Raw genomic sequence first — 19,895 nt, forward strand, 5'->3', positions numbered from 1 at the left:
TGATAGATAGTGTCTAGTTAGACAGTCAATAGATAGACACCATATGTTAGACAGACATTAGGTCGACAGGTCAAAAGGTCGACAGGGTCAAAAGGTTGACATGAAAATGGTCAACATAAAAAAGATAGACAAGTGTTTTTTTTTATGTAACATGTTTTTGGACTATGTCATACTTTCTCTATCCATGTCGGTATAGAGTTGGTTATAAAACTTGTGGCGAGCGCAGCGAGCCACCGTGCCCGAAGCGTGGCGAGCCCCGCGAGAGTATGCCTTTCTACAATTGGGGGTCCCAGATGACAAAACTATCCACAAAAATGCAAAAAAACATGGTGTCTACCTTTTTCATGTCGACCATTTTCATGTCTACCTTTTGATCTTGTTGACCTTTTGACCTGTCAACCTTTTGACCCTGTCGACCTAATGTCTGTCTAACATATGGTGTCTATCTATTGACTGTCTAACTAGACACTATCTTTTATACCGGAACCGAATGAAGGCCCTCACTACTGTTACCCAGATGTGAAGGATACGTTTGCAGTCTCTTAGTTCACTGATAGAACAACATATTGTTGTACATATACATAATATTCATTGATAGCCTTCACTTTGGCAGCAAGATATCTACCTCTTCCTTAAAGGTAATTTATTCTCAAATAGTCATCATTTGGGTGTTTATATGACACAAAATGTAATGCTATTTCTCTGTGTATGCTGTGAGTCATTATACTGAAGGTTTGTTCTGGATATTTTCAGAACATAGGGCATGCCACAGCCTTGGTTTTCCATATTTTTCCATACTACACCCACAACTATGATAACTATGCCATAAGTTCACCCTGCTATTAGATCATACCACCAAGTATTGTGAAGCAGCTCTCATAGATAAATAGGATTAACAAGACCCTAGGGAGGAAATAATAGAAATATAGGCAAGAGATGAGGAGAGCAATAAACTACTCAATGGTACATTTTTAATCAGGCTTATCGTTAAATTTGAAGCAGCTAAAATAATGCAATTAATATGTAGTTATACATTTATCCCCAAATTATTAAAATGCACAGCAATTAGTCTGCCACTTTTTTTTACCCTGCACTTAAACATTTGTAGTGGAAACCCCTGCAATGCTCCTCATCCCCATTTATGCATGCGGTTACCCCCTATAATGCCATAACACTCCACCTCTTCTTGCTTTCTGTGTACACACACACACGTACACTCAACAATCAGCCATAACATTCATGTCACTGACTGGTGAAGTGAATTACATTGATTATCTCGTTACAGTGATACTTGTCAAGGGGTGGGATATTTTAGACTGTAAGTAAACACTCAGTTATTGAAGTTGAAGTGTTGAAAACAAGAAAAACAGGCAAGCAGAAGGATCTGAGTGACTGACAAGGACCAAATTGTGGAGGCTAAATGGGTCATAGCATCTCCAAAATGGCAGGTCTTGTAAGGTGTTCCTGCTAGCAGTGGTTAGTGCCTAACAAAAGTGGTTCAAGGAAGGAAAACCAGTGAACTGGTGACAGGGTCATGGTGCCCAAGGCTCATTGATGTGCATGGGGGAGTAAAGGCTAACCACAGAAGCGGTACTATAGCACAAATTGCTGAAAACGTTAATGCTGACTGATGGAAAGGCGTCAGAACACACAGCGCATTGCAGCTTCCAGTGTATGGGGCTGTGAAGCCCTTGCCCGTGCTAACCCCTGTCCAATGCCAAACGCGCCTACAATGGGCATGTCAGTGTTAGAACTGGACCATGGAACAGTGGAAGAAGGTAGCCAGGTCTGATGAACCCCTTTTTTTCATATCATGTGGACAGCCAGGTGCATGTGCATCATTTATCTGGAGAAAATAGAATACCAGGATGCTCTATGGGAAGAAGGGAAGCTGGTGGAGGCAATGTGATGCTCTGGGTAATGTTCTGCTGGAAACCCTTGGGTCATGTCATTCATGTGCATGTTACTTTGACACGTACCACCTAAATAAACATTGTTGCAGACCAAGTACACCTCTTCATTGCAATGGTTTCCCTTATGGCAGTTCCCTCTTTAGCAGGATAATGTGCCGTGCCACACTGCAAAACTTGGAAAAACAGGAATGGTTTGAGGAACATTACAAAGAGTTCACTAACTCTGCATTTTAATAAACATTTGCTATGAACCACACAATTCTTTGTTAGTAATTTTTTGCCTCCACGTATGTCAACATTCTTTAAAGCAAACCTTTAGTCATATGATGAAACTCTTCCATAGTCACACAGGCCATTCAGTAGACCCAGCACAACACTTTTGCACTGACCACAAATATTTTATTATTTACTCACTTATCAACTCTATACATTGTATTTTCTGCAGCAGGTTACACTGTATTCCACAGGGAAAACATTTGGGGTGTAGAACGGGATCTTGATACAGAAGCACCATCAGGCAAAGCTTTGACTGCCCCAGGATGTATTGGGGCCTCCTCTATAACACCGCCTCCAGGCACTGAGAGCTCAGTTTCGAGTGGTGCCTGCAGGCAGCAGGTCACCTAACGGGCGGGCTGCACTGGGCAGCCCTGAAAAAGCTAAAGAAGACTTCAAGGGCCGCAGCACTGTTATGTCAGGGTGACATTCAGTGCTGCGTCTCCGTCACCTTCCAAGCAGCGTCGCATATTCCCGCGGCTTAGTTCTCGGGTACTTGTGGCGGAGACGCTCCGGCTTAGGCACACGGTCGCAGACACTCTCCTGGTTTGCATGGCTGCTACGAAGGGAGGAGGTAAGAGGGTCCCCACAGGTGGGACCCGCCACTAAATCACATTCCTGGCATGGACACTGTCACCGAGCAGGGACCCCACTATATCCGCCAGGGCATAGGAGTACAGGTCGGGTGTACTAGCGCCCCTACTGGTAAGGCTCCATAGTACCGGTGGTGAGGTCCAGCATAAGGGAGCTGGCGCTTGACCTGTAGCCCCTCCCCCAGCCTAGGGTGCCATCTCGCAGATTTCCCACCCTGGAGCTTCCTCACACTCTCCCTCGGTTCCTGACAGTGACGCTGGGCACCATCTTCTCTGCAGAGTTTTGTAATAAATGGGAGAATCCGGTGGATTCTCACGTCGCCCGTCTCGTGGTGTCGTCTACTCTGCCTGTCACCACTGTCACCTCCCTGAAGGAACTGACAGATAAGCATGTGGAGGGATGCATGAAATCTATATTTCTGCAGCGGGGTACACTGGGATTCCACAGGGAATAACATCGGGGTGTGGAGTTGGATTTTGACCCGAGGCACCAACAGGCTAAAAGCTTTGACTGTTCCCAGGATGCACTGCACGCCTCCTCTATAACCCCGCCTCCATGCACAGGAGCTCAGTTTTAAAGTTGGTGCCTGCAGTGCAGGTCACTAACGGGAGGCTGCACTAGGCAGCCCTGAAAAGAGCTTTTATAAAGACTTCAAGGGCCGCACCACTCCTTATGTCCTGGGGACATGCTGTGCTGCGGCTCCATCACCTCCCTCAGCGGCGCTGTATACTCCCGCTGCCTAGTTCCCGGGCACTTACAGCGGGGACGCACCGGTTCACTGGCACACCATCGCTGCTGCTCTCCAGGGTCGCGTGGCTGCAAAACATCAGGAAGGAGGTAAGAGGGTCAACAGGTGGGATCCGCCGGGTAAACGCGATCCTTGGGAGATGGATCGCGCGGCTGACGTGGACACTGTTTCATACAGGGACCCCACTATATCCACCAGGGCAAGGAGCACAGGTTGGTTTTACTAAAAACCATTTGTCACAGGCTCCATAGTACCCAGTGGTGAAGTCCAGCAGAGGGGATAAGGTGCTGACCTGTAACCCCTCTCCCAGCTCTGGGCGCCATCTCCTGCAGGTGTTCCCGCCCTGGAGCTGCTTTCACTTTCTCCTTCACTCCCTGAAGAGATCTGGCGCCATATCCTTAGCTGGGCTGCTCTCAACGGGATTGCTGGGTTCTGTCTCCTGTAAAGCCGCCTGTCGCAGCGCCGTGCTATTACAGACACTTAAGTATTCTACATGTCATTTTAGACAGTATTAGTTAAGTGTGCTTACTTCAGAATAGGTTGTACAAATATTCTGTAATATACATCTAGTATCTACTGTGCATTGTTATATCTCTCTGCATATACATATCTATTGTTATATGTAAATTTGCTGGTCCAGTGCAGTATTATTGTTGCGTACCTTATATCCGCATTGTACTTGTGACTGAAGTGTGCCTGTAGCTGCTGTGTGATTTTTCATTCAGTGTATCACACCCTTGCTATCACTATATTCTGTGCCCTGAAGAGGATAAGTGCATCAGGGTCCATACATCTATATATGTATATATATATATATATATATATATATATATATACACACAGTATAGTGCTAGACAGCATATACAGCTCCGTGTATTTTTCGGTGTATTTCAGTCACCCCCATACCGATTTGATTCTCTGTTTGTGTCCTACCTTTCATAGCGCATAAACCAGGGGGTTATCCACGGTATTATTTTGTCTGACTATATTGTACTATTGTGCCCCATGGCTACATTCCTCATAATGTCTGCCAGGCAGGGCGGGAATTCCACGGATGCGCCTGCCTCAGGCAGTGCTGTTCCCACGGATTTACCGGGAGGGGGGGGGGGGGCTGCAACTGGGGACGTGGGTGCTGGGTCCCATACCTCTCTCAGTAAGCCTGCAGCTCCTGTGGTCAATCAAGAGCCACCCTGGGCTGCTTTCTCTAGTATGCTGAATACACTTGTGACACGTCTTACGCCCCCTGTGGGACTCCCTGAGCCATTACAGCCACAAATTGTCCCTGTAGCGAATCCTCCTTGCGCTGACACCTTGTCTACTCAGATTCAAAATATAAATAAATCCTTGAGTAAACAGAAATCTACACCTCAGCCCTCTGGGGCTAAGGGACCCTCCAAGCGTGTAGTTTCCTCTCAGTCCACACATATTTTGGATACTTCTTCGGATGAGGATGGGGCTTATACTGATCCAACTGACTCTGATTCAGTGGCCTCTGACGGGGAGCCTGCAACTCAGATTGATGTCCCTGACTTAGTGGAAGCTATCAAAATGGTTCTCCAGATGATGAAATAGATCCCACTACTGTGTCAAAAAAGCCTGATAAATTCAACGGTCAGAAGGTGGTTAAAGTTGTTTTCCCTCACTCTGACAGTTTAATTGACATACATCAGGAGGCATGGGTTTCACCAGGTAAGAATTTCTCCCTCTCTAAGAAGATGTTAGCTCGCTATCCTATCCCTTCGGAGTTGAGTAACAAGTGGGAAACTCCACCCCCGGTAGACTCTCATTTCGCCCGGATTGTGGTGTCCTCTTCTCTGCCTGTCACCACTTTCACCTCCTTGAAGGAACCGACAGATAAGCGTGTGGAGGGATGCCTGAAGTGTATTTATTCCCTAAATAGGGAAATACATAGACCTACTATTGCGGCCTCCTGGGCTGCAAAAGGTTTTGAAGCATGGGTCCAGGTATTGGAAGATGAGCTACCTTCGGATATTTCAGACATTGCCAGACAGTGTCTATCTCACATTACCACCGCCTCCCAATATATTCAGGAGGCGTCTCTGAGGTGGGCATCATGGCCTCCAAAGTGGCCACTACGTCTATTTTGGTTCGCCATATTCTATGGTTGCGGTCCTGGAAGGTGGACCTGGATTCCAAGAAAACTCTGGAGGTGCTCTCTTTTAAGGGAGACATCCTTTTTGGAGAAGATCTAAACAAGATCGTGACTGACTTAGCCTCGCTAAGGCTGTGTGCCTGCCTAATACTACTCCTTCTGCTCCGAAGGCTAAGAGTACTACTTTTCGTTCCTTTCGGACCTCAGGTAAATCAAAGGGTCAGGTGTACTCGAGACAGCCTCGTACTACTAAGACCAGTAAGCCCAAATCTAAACAATCCTGGGCTGCCCGTCAGCCTGCTTCCAAACAGGACAAGCCTGCAGCATGATGGGGCAGTCCTCCCCCTGGGGGACCCTAGGGTGGGAGTCCGACTCCTGCAGGTCACCCAGGTCTGGTTAAAGACCACTTCAGACGCTTGGCTGCATGAAGTTGTCTCTCATGGGTACGCGGTCTCATTCAGGAGACATCCCCCTCGCCAGTTCTGCACAATGGTCATCCCCTTGGATCCATTGAAGGCACAAGTTCTACACCTGGTTGTGCTATCCCTCCTGGAGACAGGAGTGGTGGTGCCAGTGCCTACCTCTCAGAAAGGCAGAGGTTGCTACTTGACCCTGTTTCTAGTACCGAAACCCAATGGGTCTTTCCGGCCTATTCTCAACCTAAAATCACTGAACAAGTTTGTGAGAGTTTCCAAGTTCCGTATGGAAACATTGCGCTCAATTGTACTGGGCATGGAACCTAGGGACTACATGGTATCCCTGGATATACAGGATGCTTACCTGCATATTCCTATTGCCATTTCACATCAGCAATATCTGCGGTTTGCTATTGGCAACCTCCATTATCAATTCAGGGCTCTGCCATTTAGACTGACCAGGACACCTCGGATATTTACCAAGGTCATGGCCGTGATGACAACTCATCTCCGTCAACAGGGAATCAGGATCCGGCCATATCTGGATGACCTGCTGTTCCTGGCAAGCTCCCAAGATGTCCTCCTGAGTCATCTCCAGCTGACGGTGCAATTTCTACAAGCCCACGGGTGGCTGAGCAATTGGAAAAAGTGCTCCCTGGTCCCTGCTTGGCGCATGGTGCACCCAGTGGCTCTACTGGATATGCACAGCCAGAGGCTGTTTCTTTCTCCAGAGAAGGTCCTGAAAATTCATCACAGGGTCAGATACTTCCTCTCTCGTCCAAGAGTGTCCATACACTCTGCAATGCAAGTACTAGGCCTGATGGTGTCAGCCTACGACATGGTGGAGTATGCTCAATTCCATTCTTGCCCTCTAATCCTGTCAAAGTGGGATGGTCTGCCTCATCGGATCAGGTGTCAAATGATATCCGTGACTCCGAGGTCCGCTTGTCTTTAGCCTGGTGGCTCTAGGATCAACAGTTGAGCTGGGGCCGTCCCTTCTGGATTCCCCACTGGGTCCTCTTGACTACGGACGCCGCCAGTCTAAGGGGCTGGGGCGTGATGTTCGAGCAACACTCCAGGGTCGCTGGACCAAGGAGGAGTCTCTCCTCCCCATCAACATTCTGGAACTGCGGGCAGTGTTCGATGCATTGACACTGGCACTACCTCTGATAAGTAACAGGCCCGTTCAAGTACAATCCGACAACGCAACCACGGTGCCTTACATAAATCATCAAGGCGGCACTCGAAGCCGCGCAGCAATGATGGAAGTGTCAAGAATTCTTCATTGGTCAGATTGCCATCTGCCAGCAATATCGGCAGTGTTCATTCCAGGTGTCCTCAACTGAGAAACGGATTTCCTCAGTCGTCAGGACGTACACGCAGGAGAATGGAGCCTTCATCCAGAGGTCTTTCAACTCCTAGTGGACAAGTGGGGCTTACCAGATGTACATCTGATGGTGTCTCGACAAAATCACAAGGTTCCGGTCTTCAGATCAAGGACAAGGGATCCACAAGCAGCATTCGTGGACGCAGTGGCAATTCCATGGGACTTTCAGCTGCCGTACATGTTCCCTCTGGTGTCACTCCTGCCCAGGGTTCTAAGGAAGTTCCAGCAAGAAGGAAGAGTCCTACTTCTGGTCACTCCGGAGTGGCCTAGACGGCATTGGTACTCAGACCAGCAGGGTCTATCGATGGAGCATCCACTACTTCTTCCTCAACACCCGGACCTCCTCATTCAGGGCCCTTGTGTCTACCCAGACCTGGCCAGACTGGCTTTGATGGCATGGCTCTTGAAGCTTCACTCCTGAGGGCCAAAGGATTCTCTAAGGTGGTCATCCAAACTATGCTGAAGGTCCGAAAATCTTCTTTGGCTCAGATTTACTACAGGGTCTGGAATTCTTACTTCACCTGGTGTGCTGCTAAGTACTACGATGTCTACAAGTTCAGAACTTCATGGCTTCTGGCTTTTCTGCAGCAAGGCCTGGACTTAGGCCTTCGTCTGGCCTCCCTCAAGGTTCATATATCTGACTTGTCAGTGTGGTTTCAGAGAAAGATTGTGTCTATTCCTGACATTCATACCTTCACTCAGGGTGTTTTGCGGATACAACCTCCCTATGTCCCTCCGTTGGCTTCATGGGATCTGTCTGTTGTCCTTAACGCCCTGCAAAAGTCTCCCTTTGAACCTCTTGATTCTGTGGACCTGAAATGGCTTATGCTTAAGGACCTGTTCCTGCTGGCTATTGCCTCTGCTAGGAGAGTGTCGTACTTAGGCGCCTTGTCCTGTCGTCCGCCCTTCCTGACCGGGCTGTTCTCCAAACTCGCCCTGGTTATCTACTTAAGGTGGTGTCATCTTTCCACCTTAACCAAGAGATTGTGGTTCCGGACTTTATCTCTTCTGGTCTATCGTCCAAAGAGCGGTCTTTGGATGTGGAATGTGCTCTCCGTATATATGTGGAGAGGACTGCCTCCATCAGGAGGTCTGATTCCCTCTTTGTACTGTGGTTTTCACAAACGTGGCCTGTGAACAAGCAAATCTTGGCCAGATGGATTAGAATGGTGATTGCTCAAGCTTATGCACAGGCTGGTCTCCCAGCTCCTGCTGCTATCAAGGCCCATTCTACTCAGTCTGTTGGACCTTATTGGATGGCCCGCCGTGGCGCGTCTGCTAAACAATTGTGCAAGGCGGCTATGTGGTCCTCTGTGAACACGTTCATCAGGTTCTATGCCTTTGATACTTCCGCCTCCCATGATGCTTCCTTTGGATGCTGGGTTCTTGTACCCGCTACAGTGCGTTCCCTCCCATGAGGAACTGCTTTAGGACATCCCCAATGTTGTTCCCTGTGGAATCCCAGTGTACCCCGCTGTAGAAAAGGAGATTTATGGTAAAACTTACCATGGTTAAATCCCTTTCTGCGAGGTACACTAGATTCCACAGGACGCCCACCCTGACGCACTTCGCTTCTTTGGGTTTGTATGGCATATGGTAAGGTGTTGCCTGGTCCCTTCTCCTGTCGTGAGAACGTTGTTCTATGTGACTAACATCTACCATCTCTTATACCTGCTACTGCACTGGACTGGTTAACAAATCTGAGCTCCTGTGCACAGAGGCGGGATTATAGAGGAGGCAGTGCGGTGCATCCTGGGAACAGTCAAAGCTTTTAGCCTGTTGGTGCCTCAGATCAAGATCCAACTCTACACCCCGATGTTATTCCCTGTGGAATCCAGTGTACCTCGCAGAAAGAGATTTAACCATGGTAAGTTTTACCATAAATCTCCTTATTCCCTTGCAGGGGCCATTCATAGACCCACGATAGCTGCCTCTTAGGCCACAAATGGCATTGGGGCGTGGGTTCAGGCGTTAGAGGATGAGCTGCCCAAGGATTTTTCTGATAATGCCAGACAATACCTGTCTCACATATACACCGCCGCCTATTACACTCAGGAGGAGTCCTCTAAAGCGGGGGTACTGGCAGCCAAAGCGTCATCCATGTCTGTCCTGGCTCGCTGCATATTGTGGTTAAGGTCGTGGAAAGTGGATTTGGACTCCAAGAAGACCTTGGAGGTACTCCCCTTCACCGGGGACATTTGTTTTGGAGATGACCTGAATAAAATAGTGTCTGAATTAGCAGCTGCTAAGACTGATTTTCTTCCTCCTACTAATCCTTCTACACAGAAAGCGAAGACTACCACTTTTCGTTCCTATCGACCTCAAGGGAAAGCCAAGGGTCAAACTTACCCCAGACAATCTTGTGCTCCCAAGACCACCAAGCCCAAGACGACACAGCCCGTCAGCCTGCTTCAAAAGAAGACAAGCCTGCTGCATGACGATGGCAGGCCTCCACATGGGGGATCCCAGGGTGGGAGGCCGACTTCTACAGTTCGCCAGGTCTGGTTAAAGACTACTTCAGATGCTTGGGTACTGGAAGTTGCCTCTCACGGGTATGCTGTCTCCTTCAAGAGACGTCCCTTACAAAGAAATAAGGATCAAATAAGGTTTGAAATAAAAATATGGTAAAAAAAAGGGGGCAGCCTAGATTGGCCAAATGGTTCTTATCTGTCGTCAAATTCTATGTCCCCCTCACCAGTTCTGCACTACGGTACTCCCTTTGGATCAGTTGAAGGCGCACGTTCTACAAACAGTGGTAGGTTCCCTCCTGAGTACAGGAGTGGTTGTGCTGGTACCTCAGTCCCAGCGTGGCAGAGGCTATTATTCAACCCTGTTTCTAGTGCAGAAACCCCATGGGTCTTTTCGGCCTATACTCAACCTCAATTCACTGAACAAATTTGTGAGGGTAGCCAAGTTTCGTATGGAAACATTGTGCTCTATTATGCTGGCGATGGAACCCAGAGATTACATGGTATCCCTGGATATACAGGATGCTTATCTGCATATTCCTATTGCCATATCACATCAGCAGTTCCTGAGGTTTGCTATTGGCGACAGTCACTACCAATTCCAGGCTCTGCTGTTCGGACTGACCACGGCTCCTTGGTTCTTCACCAAAGTTATGGCCGTGATGACGGCACACCTCCGTCGCCAGGAAGACAGAATCCTGCTGTACTTGGACGACCTGCTGATTCTGGCCAGTTCCCACAATGTCAGCCTCAGTCATCTACAATTGACGGTGAGTTGCTTACAAGCCCACGGATGGCTGATCAGTTGGAAGAAGTCCCCGCTGGTCCCAGCTCAGAACATGGTGCACCTAGGGGCACTTCTGGACACACACAGTCAGAGACTGTTCCTGTCTCCAGACAAGGGCCTGAAAATCCAGGACAGGATAAGACACTTCATCTGTCACCCTAGAGTGTCGATTCACTTGGCGATGCAAGTACTTGGCTTGATGGTGTCGACATTCGACATGGTGGAGTACGCTTAATTTAATTTCCGCCTTCTGCAACGATTACTTCTTGCCAAGTGGGACAGCCTGCCTCATTGGATAAGATCCCAAATGATCTTGTTGACTCCGGAGGTTCGTTTGTTGCTGACCTGGTGGCTCCAGGACCAGCAATTGAGCAGGGGCTGTCCCTTTTGGATACCCAACTGTGTCCTCCTGACGATGGATGCCAGTCTGAGGGGATGGGGAGCAGTGTTGGAGCACCACTCTTTTAGGGTCGGTGGACCAAGGAAGAATCACTCCTTCCAATAAACATCTTAAAGCTGAGGGCAATATTCAATGCGTTATCACTTGCCCTGCCTCTGCTACGGAACAGACCGGTTCAAGTATGGTCAGACAACACCACGACAGTGGCATACATAAACCATCAAGGTGGCACTCGAAGCCGCATGGCTATGAAGGAATCCTTTGTTGGGCAGAACGCCATCTGCCAAGTATATCGGCAGTGTTCATACCGGGTGTCCTGAACTGGGAAGCGGACTACCTCAGTCATCAGAACGTACACGCTGGAGAGTGGAGTCTTCATCCAGAAGTCTTTCAACTCCTAGTGAACAGGTGGGGTCTACCGGATGTGGATCTCATGGCGTCTTGACACAATCACAAGGTTCCAGTCTTCGGACATCGGACCAGGGATACTCAAGCAGCATTCGTGGACACACTGGCGGTACCATGGAACTTCCGTCTGCCTTACATGTTCCCTCCAGTGTCACTCCTTCCCAGGGTTCTATGTAAGTTCAAACAGGAAGGAGGAATTCTGCTTCTAGTCGCTCCAGCGTGACCCAGAAGGCATTGGTTTTTCTCAGACCTGCATGGTCTATCGACAGGGCATCCTCTTCTACTTTCTCAATGAACAGACCTCCTCGTACAGGGCCCTTGTCTCTACCCAGACCTGGCCATACTGGCTTTGACAGCGTGGCTCTTGAAGCATCACTCCTGAGAGCCAAAGAATTTTCAGAGGCGGTTATTCAAACAATGTTGAAAGCCCGCAAACCGGCCTCTGCCCAAATTTATTACAGGGTTTGGAATTCTTAGTTCACCTGGTGTGCTGAGAAGAATGTCCATAGATTCAGAATTTCCAGGATACTGGTTTTTCTGCAAAGAGGCTTAGGTCTTCATCTGGCCTAGCTCAAGGTTCATATATCTGCCTTGTCGGTTTGGTTTCAGAGAAAAATTGCCTCTATACCTGATGTTCAGAAATTCATTCAGGGCGTTATTCGGATTCAGCCTCCTATGTCCCTTTTGTGGCTCTTTGGGATTTGTCTGTTGTGCTGAATGCTCTACAAGAGTCTCCATTTGAACCTCTTGAATCGGTGGACCTTAAATGGCTCACAGCCAAGGTCCTGTTCTTGCTGGCCATTGCCTCTGCAAGACTGGTATCGGACTTAGGCGCTTTGTCCTGTCGTCCACCATCTCTCGTATTCCACCGGGACCGGGCGGTTCTACGAACTCGTCCCATTTTTTTGCCTAAGGTGGTGTCATCTATTCACCTTAACCAAGAGATTGTGGTTCCGGCCTTTATCTCTTCGGATTTGTCTCCCAAAGAACATTCTTTGGATGTGGTTAGGGCTCTCTGTGTCTATGTGGAGAGGACTGCCTCCATCAGGAGGTCAGATTCCCTTTTTGTACTGTTTGGGTTTTCACAAATGTAGCTGGCCTGCAAATAAGCAACCCTTGGTCAGATGGATTAGAATGGTGATTGCACAGGCCTATGCGCAGGCTGCACTCCCAGCTCCTGCTGCAGTTAAAGCCCATTCTACTCGGTCTGTTGGACCTTCTTGGGCGGCCTGCCGTGGCGCATCCTCAGAACAATTGTGCAATTCGGCTGCTTGGTCCTCAGTGAACAAGTTCATTAGATTCTATGCCTTTGATACTTCCGCCTCCTAGGATACTTCCTTTGGACACCGAGTTCTCTTGCCCGCTAGGGCGCGTCCGCTCCCTTGAGGAACTGCTTTAGGACATCCCCATTGTTTTCCCTGTGGAACACAGTGTACCCCGCAGCAGAAAAAGGAGAGTTAGGGTATACTTACCATGGTTAAATCTCTTTTTGCGAAGTACACTGTGTTCCACAGGGCGGCCACCCTGACACACCTAGCTTCTTTGGGTTGTGTGGCATTAGCCGCTGGTACCCTCTCCTGTCGTTAGATTGTGGTGCTATGTGACTAACATCTGCCTTCTCTTTTACCTGCTCCTGCATTGGACTGGTTAACGAAACTGAGCTCTCAGTGTCTGGAGGCGGGGTTATAGAGGAGGCCCCAATATATCCTGGGACAGTCAAAGCTTTGCCTGATGGTGCCTCTGGATCAAGATCCCGCTCTACACCTCCAATGTTTTCCCTGTGGAACCCAGTGTACCTCGCAAAAAAAGAGTTAACCATGGTAAGTCTACCATAACTCTCCTTATACTCCATCAATGCATAGAGATACCCCATACATATATGGTCTGTATGGATGGTGTAATGGTTAGCATTACTGCTTCACAGCACTGAGGTCATGGGTTTGATTCCCACCATTGCCATAATTGTGTGGAGTTTGTATATTCTCCCCGAACTTGCGTGGGTTTCCTCCAGGTACTCTGCTTTCCTCCCACAATCAAAAAATATACTGGTAAGTTAATTGGCTCTCAACAAAATTATTCCTAGTGTGAATGTGTGTGCATGTACATGTTGTAGGGAACATAGATTGTAAGCTCCACTGGGGCAGGGACTGATTTGAATGGCCAAAATATTCTCTGTAAAGCACTGCGGAATATGTTTGCGCTATATAAATAACTGGTAATAAATAAATACATATGACATCTCCTCGTTCGCATTATTTCCAGACTGCTGACTCCAGTCCTGACTTTGGGGGTAATTCAGACCTGATCGCTACTGTGCATTTTCGCACAGCGGGCGATCAGGCACAAACAGCGCATGCATATGCACCACAATGCACAGGCGCGTCGCACGGGTACAAAGCGGATTGCCGCTCAGCGATGGGTTTGTGCGACAGTTCCATTCACACGGGCAATTGCAAGGAGATTGACAGGAAGAAGGTGTGCGTGGGTGTCAACTGACTGTTTTCATGGAGTGTCTGGGAAAACGCAGACATGTCCATGCATTAGCAGGGAGAGTTCCTGACATCACTTCCGGTCTCGGACAGGCTGATGTGATCGCAGTGGCTGAGTAAGTCCTGGGCTACGCAGTGACTGCACAACGGTGGTCATTCCGAATTGTTCGCTAGCTGCATTCGTTCGCTGTGCAGCAATGAGGCAAAAAATGGCACTTATGCACATGCGTATGCGGCGCAATGCGCACGCACGGCATACTATTATAACGAACGATGTAGTTTTACACAGGGTCTAGCGATGGTTTTCAGTCGCACAGGCAGCCGCAGAGTGATTGACAGGAAGAGGGCATTTCTGGGTGTCAACTGACCGTTTTCAGGGAGTGTTCAGAAAAACGCAGACGTGCCAGGAAAAATGCAGGCGTGGCTGGGCGAACGCAGGGTGTGTTTGTGACATCAAATCAGGAACTGAATGGTCTGAAGTGATCGCAAGCGCTGAGTAGGTTTGAAGCTACTCTGAAACTGCACAAAATTATTTTGTAGCCGCTTTGCGATCCCTTTGTTCGCACTTCTGCTAAGCTAAAATACACTCCCAGTGGGCGGCGGCATAGCGTTTGCACGGCTGCTAAAAACTGCTAGCGAGTGATCAACTCGGAATGACCCCCAATATCTGTACAGCACTGCTACACATGCGTTCACACACTTGCACAGCAAAAATACGCTCCCTGTAGGCAGCGACTATCTGATCGCAGCAGTGCAAAAATCGCTTGCTATCGATCAGGTCTTAGGGGGTCATTCCGAGTTGATCGCTATCAGAAAATGTTCGCTGCACAGCGATGATGCAAAAAAAGGCACTTCTGCGCATGCGTATGTGACGCACGCGCAACGTACATTCACAACAGCCGATGTTGGTTTACAAAAGGTCTAGAAACGCTTTTCAGTCGCACTGGTGGCCGCAGAGTGATTGACATGAAGCGGGCGTTTCTGGGTGTCAACTGACCGTTTTCAGGGAGTGTTCGAAAAAACGCAGGCGTGCCAGGAAAAACGCAGGCGTGGCTGGCCGAACGCAGGGCGTGTTTGTGAAGTCAAATCCGGAACTGAACAGTCTGTAGTGATCGCAAACTAGGAGTAGGTCTGGAGCTACTCTGAAACTGCACAATTTTTTTTTGTAGCCGCTCTGCGATCCTTTCGTTCGCACTTCTGCTAAGCTAAAATACACTCCCAGTGGGAGGCGGCATAGCGTTTGCATTGCTGCTAAAAACTGCTAGCGAGCGAACAACTTGGAATGATCCCCTTAATTAGTTATTTTGCAACTCTGCACTCAGACTGAGCACCTGACACACTTGACTGCAATCTTTCTCTTTTGCAATCAACTTTATTACCTGTGCACAGTTGGACATGGGCCCTCATTCCAGAGTTGTTCGCTCGCTAGCTGCTTTTAGCAGCATTGCACACGCTAGGCCACCGCCCTCTGGGAGTGTATCTTAGCTTAGCAGAATAGTGAACGAAATATTAGCAGAACTGCTAATAAATAATTCCTTGCCGTTTCTGAGTAGCTCCAGACCTACTCACAGATTGTGATCAGCTCAGTCCGTTTAGTTCCTGGATTGACGTCACAAACATGCCCTGCGTTCTGCCAGCCATTCCTCCGTTTCTCCAGACACTCACGCATTTTTCCCTGACACACCTGCGTTTTTTAGCACACTCCCGGAAAACGCTCAGTTACCACCCAGAAACGCCCCTTTCCTGTCAATCACTCACCGATCAGCAGTGCGACTGAAAAGCGCCGCAGGATCCACAGCAAATCTACTAAGTTTTTAGTTAAATAACTAAGCGCATGCGCCCTGCGTGCCTTGCGCATGCACATTTTGCAACAAATCGCAGCATAGCGAAAATCGTCAACGAGCGAACAACTCGGAATGACCCCCATTATTACAAGCCAGAAGATATTATTCAACAGGAGCTGGTTATTTTAAATAAAACAATTGACGAGCCTTACTTTGAATCATGAATACGCAATATCCAGGGCCATGTGAAATATAGGCCCTCATTCCGAGTTGATCGGTCGCAAGGCGAATTTAGCAGAGTTACACACGCTAAGCCGCCGCCTACTGGGAGTGAATCTTAGCTTCTTAAAATTGCGACCGATGTATTCGCAATAATGCGATTACTAACTACTTAGCAGTTTCAGAGTAGCTCCAGACTTACTCTGCCTGTGCGATCATTTCAGTGCTTGTCGTTCCTGGTTGACGTCACAAACACACCCAGCGTTCGCCCAGGCACTCCCACCGTTTCTCCGGCCACTCCTGCGTTTTTTCCGGAAACGGTAGCGTTTTCAGCCACACGCCCCTGAAACGCCGTGTTTCCGCCCAGTAACACCCATTTCCTGTCAATCACATTACGATCGCCGGAGCGAAGAAAAAGCCGTGAGTAAAAATACTTTCTTCATAGTAAAGTTACTTGGCGCAGTCGCAGTGCGAACATTGCGCATGCGTACTAAGCGGATTTTCACTGCGATGCGATGAAAAATACCGAGCGAACAACTCGGAATGAGGGCCATAGTCCAAATCGTATAAAAAAAATTGTAATTATTCAACTTGATCATGAAACAAATTGGTTTTATTTATTTTTATATATTTTATAACTTAAAATTACATAAAATATTAAAAATAAAATTTCCGTAATCAGTCACGATATATATTGTTACGTATTGAATAATTAACTAAAAATAGAATTACTGTATAGTATGTAAAGTTCGGGTGTAGTATGGAATGCCGTCGGTCGGGCTCCCGGCGACCAGCATACCGGTGCCGGGAGCCCGACCGCCGGCTTACCGACAGTGTGGCGAGCGCAAATGAGCCCCTTGCGGGCTCGCTGCGCTCGCCACTCTGCGGGCACGGTGGTGCGCTAAGCGCGCCACGCTATTTTATTCTCCCTCCAGGGAGGTCGTGGACCCCGACGAGGGAGAATAAGTGTCGGTATGCCGGCTGTCGGGATCCCGGCGCCGGTATACTGTGCGCCGGAATCCCGACAGCCGGCATACTGAAGACCACCCGTAAAGTTCATGTGCCCAACTTACAAAACTATGGGCCTGATTCTGTATTACTGTACATGCAACAAAGATGTTCATGGAGTTGAGCCATTTTTTTTCTTCTGCACGTGCGGGAAAACCCTATACCTTGTAGGACATCTGCATTACACTGTGTGTACACACAAAGGTGAACTTAAAGTTGAGGAACATGGTATGAGAAATGTATTGGTAATGGACTGGGTAGAGACTGGTAGGTAGCTATTTAGGTGGGTGTATTACAGGAGTGTCTTGGGTGGAGTGACTGCATACACAGATTCTTCATTGTTTACATTGCAGACAAAACTCAGATGGAAAATCTGTACTTACCATAAAGTTTCACCAGTGCTACCTATGGTGGCGTCTCAGTCCTTGCACATTCATATGCATGGATATACATCAGGAAAGGGCTTTGCATAAAGTCGAGGTAGTGCCACCATCAAACGACGCAGACAAGGAAGCGGCTGCATCAAACTCAGAAACAGGCCCCATGTGTTGTTTTCAGTGGTCAGGTACAAGGAACTCCTCAGTGTTTTTTTTATATTTTGCTTCAGCAAAGTCATGTCATCTCCTCTCCACTATAGTCATACAGAATAGTTTTATAAACCCTTTTTTTACTTTCATTAAATTATCTTTTTAATATAAATGTAATAGTACAGTGTTATGTCAAGATACTGTATGATAGCATTGTTACTGTTAATTTCACAACCAAATTTTCTCCACCCCCATGTATTTTTGTGGAGATTTGGCACCATTTTTTCTGCACCTCTCTACAATTTAGTGTTTTGGTGCCATTTTCTCAATGAGCCTCCACCCTGCTCTATATTTTCGATGATATAGCACAGTTTCGCTGTGACCTGCTCTGCATATATTCACCGATATTCAATTTGTCCCGTCGCTGGCGGGTGATAAGTCTCGTCGCCGGGGGCTATCTTATTGGCTCCAGTAAGCCGGCGCGTGCCGAAGCTTATCAGGGATTTTGCTTCACCTGCTAACAGCCTTGTTTTTATCCGAAAACGGGGCTATTTCACCCGAAAACACACAGGTTTCACTGAACCTGTGTGTTTACGGTTGTAAAAGGACTTGTTACCGGCCGAGCTAATTAAATAGCCCAACCGCTGCACCCGAAGAAATATCGGGGGGTTTTACTCCCGATGTCTCTTCGGGCCAAATTGAATATCCCCCATTATATAAGTGATTTGGCATGGTTATCCCTTTCCTTTTAAATTATTTTAGTTCTTTCCAATGCTCCCCTTTTCTACATTTCTCTTTGCCCTCTGTCTTACATGCGCCACACTTTTTGTGGGATACATATAATATTCCAGCATACCGGCTGTGAGTATACCAACAGGTTCTATTCCCACTTGGTTGGTGGCATGGACCAACCAACCGAGTATGAATATCGGGCGGGTGTCGGGATAACAGCTGGTGGCGGTATTCCGGCGTTGGTCTCCTGGATGCCGGGATCCCGACTGCCGGTAACTTGACTGGATCTCCTTTTTCTCTCTCTTTATTGCATCTGTCTGCTCATCTTCATTGGCAGCAATACATGCACTTCAAAGAGCAGGGTGCTGGGAGCCTAAGCTAATTAATACATATTGAAGAAATTGAAATATTGGTTTTTACAATACATTTCTCCATTTTAATCTTCATAGTATTTTGACTTCACTAATTCTTCCTGGATAATTAAAAAGGATTGTACCATGAGCTAGGGATTATCAAATGACGGGCAATTATAAACTTCATCACAGCATTGGGCATAAGAAGTAGTGCAAGTAAGAAAAAGTAGCATGTATGTGAATTTGCTCTGTTGAGCTACAAGATCTCTACCAGCATGCTTACAATCTATGGGGGACATTCAGATCTGATCGCTGGGCTGCAAATTTTGCTGTCCTGCATTCCCAATAGTCACCGCCTACAGGGGGAGTGTATATTCTTCGTGCAACTGTGCAATGCTATGTGTACGCTGAGCTGCTAAAATTCAGTGTGTGCAGTCTCTGCGCAGCCCAGAAATGACTTCTACAGTGCGATCACTTCATGCAGATCAGGGCTGGAGCTGACGTCAGACACCCTCCCTGGAAACGCTTGGGCACACCTGTGTTTTTCCTAATGCTCCCAGTAAATGGTCAGTTACCACCCACAAATGGCTTTTTCCTGTCAATCACCTTGCAAACGCCCGTGCAAAGAGATTTTTCGCACCAACCCGCTGCTGACTAGCGATGCCCTTTGTAGTCTGATGCGCTTACGCATTGTGGTGCATACGCATGTGCATTTAGTACCTGATCCCCTGCTGTGCAAAAACGCACAGCAGCGATCAGATCTGAATGACCCCCTATGTTTCCTAGTACACACATACACACTAGGGTTATTTTTTTAATTGTGAGGGAAACCCACGCAAGTACGGAGAGAATATACAAACTCCACACAGGATCATGGTGAGAATCAAAGCCACAACCTCTGTGCCGTGAGGCAGTAATAACCATTACACCATCCGTATTGCCTGTAATTGACATTGAGATGAGAATTCGATGGTGCAAGCTAGCAGGGGTAGAAATACTATCAAGACAGTATAATAAACGTTTGACTTGATAGATTAGCTGCAAATATAATATGTTGCAAATTAAGGTGTTATCATGGGATTTCCATTGTAATATAACACATAGCATCTAATGACTGTTTATATAATGTGAATATGAATTACTACTTGCAACCAGCAGGACTTGCTTAGAGTGTCTCAAACTCTCAAGCTCAGCTATCAAGGTACAAAGAACGAGCTCTACAGTGCCATTGTAGGCTTATACTGCTCAGTGAGTTATCTATTATTACATTTACTAA

The sequence above is a fragment of the Pseudophryne corroboree genome, chromosome 5, assembly GCF_028390025.1.
Source record: "Pseudophryne corroboree isolate aPseCor3 chromosome 5, aPseCor3.hap2, whole genome shotgun sequence".
NCBI classification, from domain to species: Eukaryota; Metazoa; Chordata; class Amphibia; order Anura; family Myobatrachidae; genus Pseudophryne; species Pseudophryne corroboree.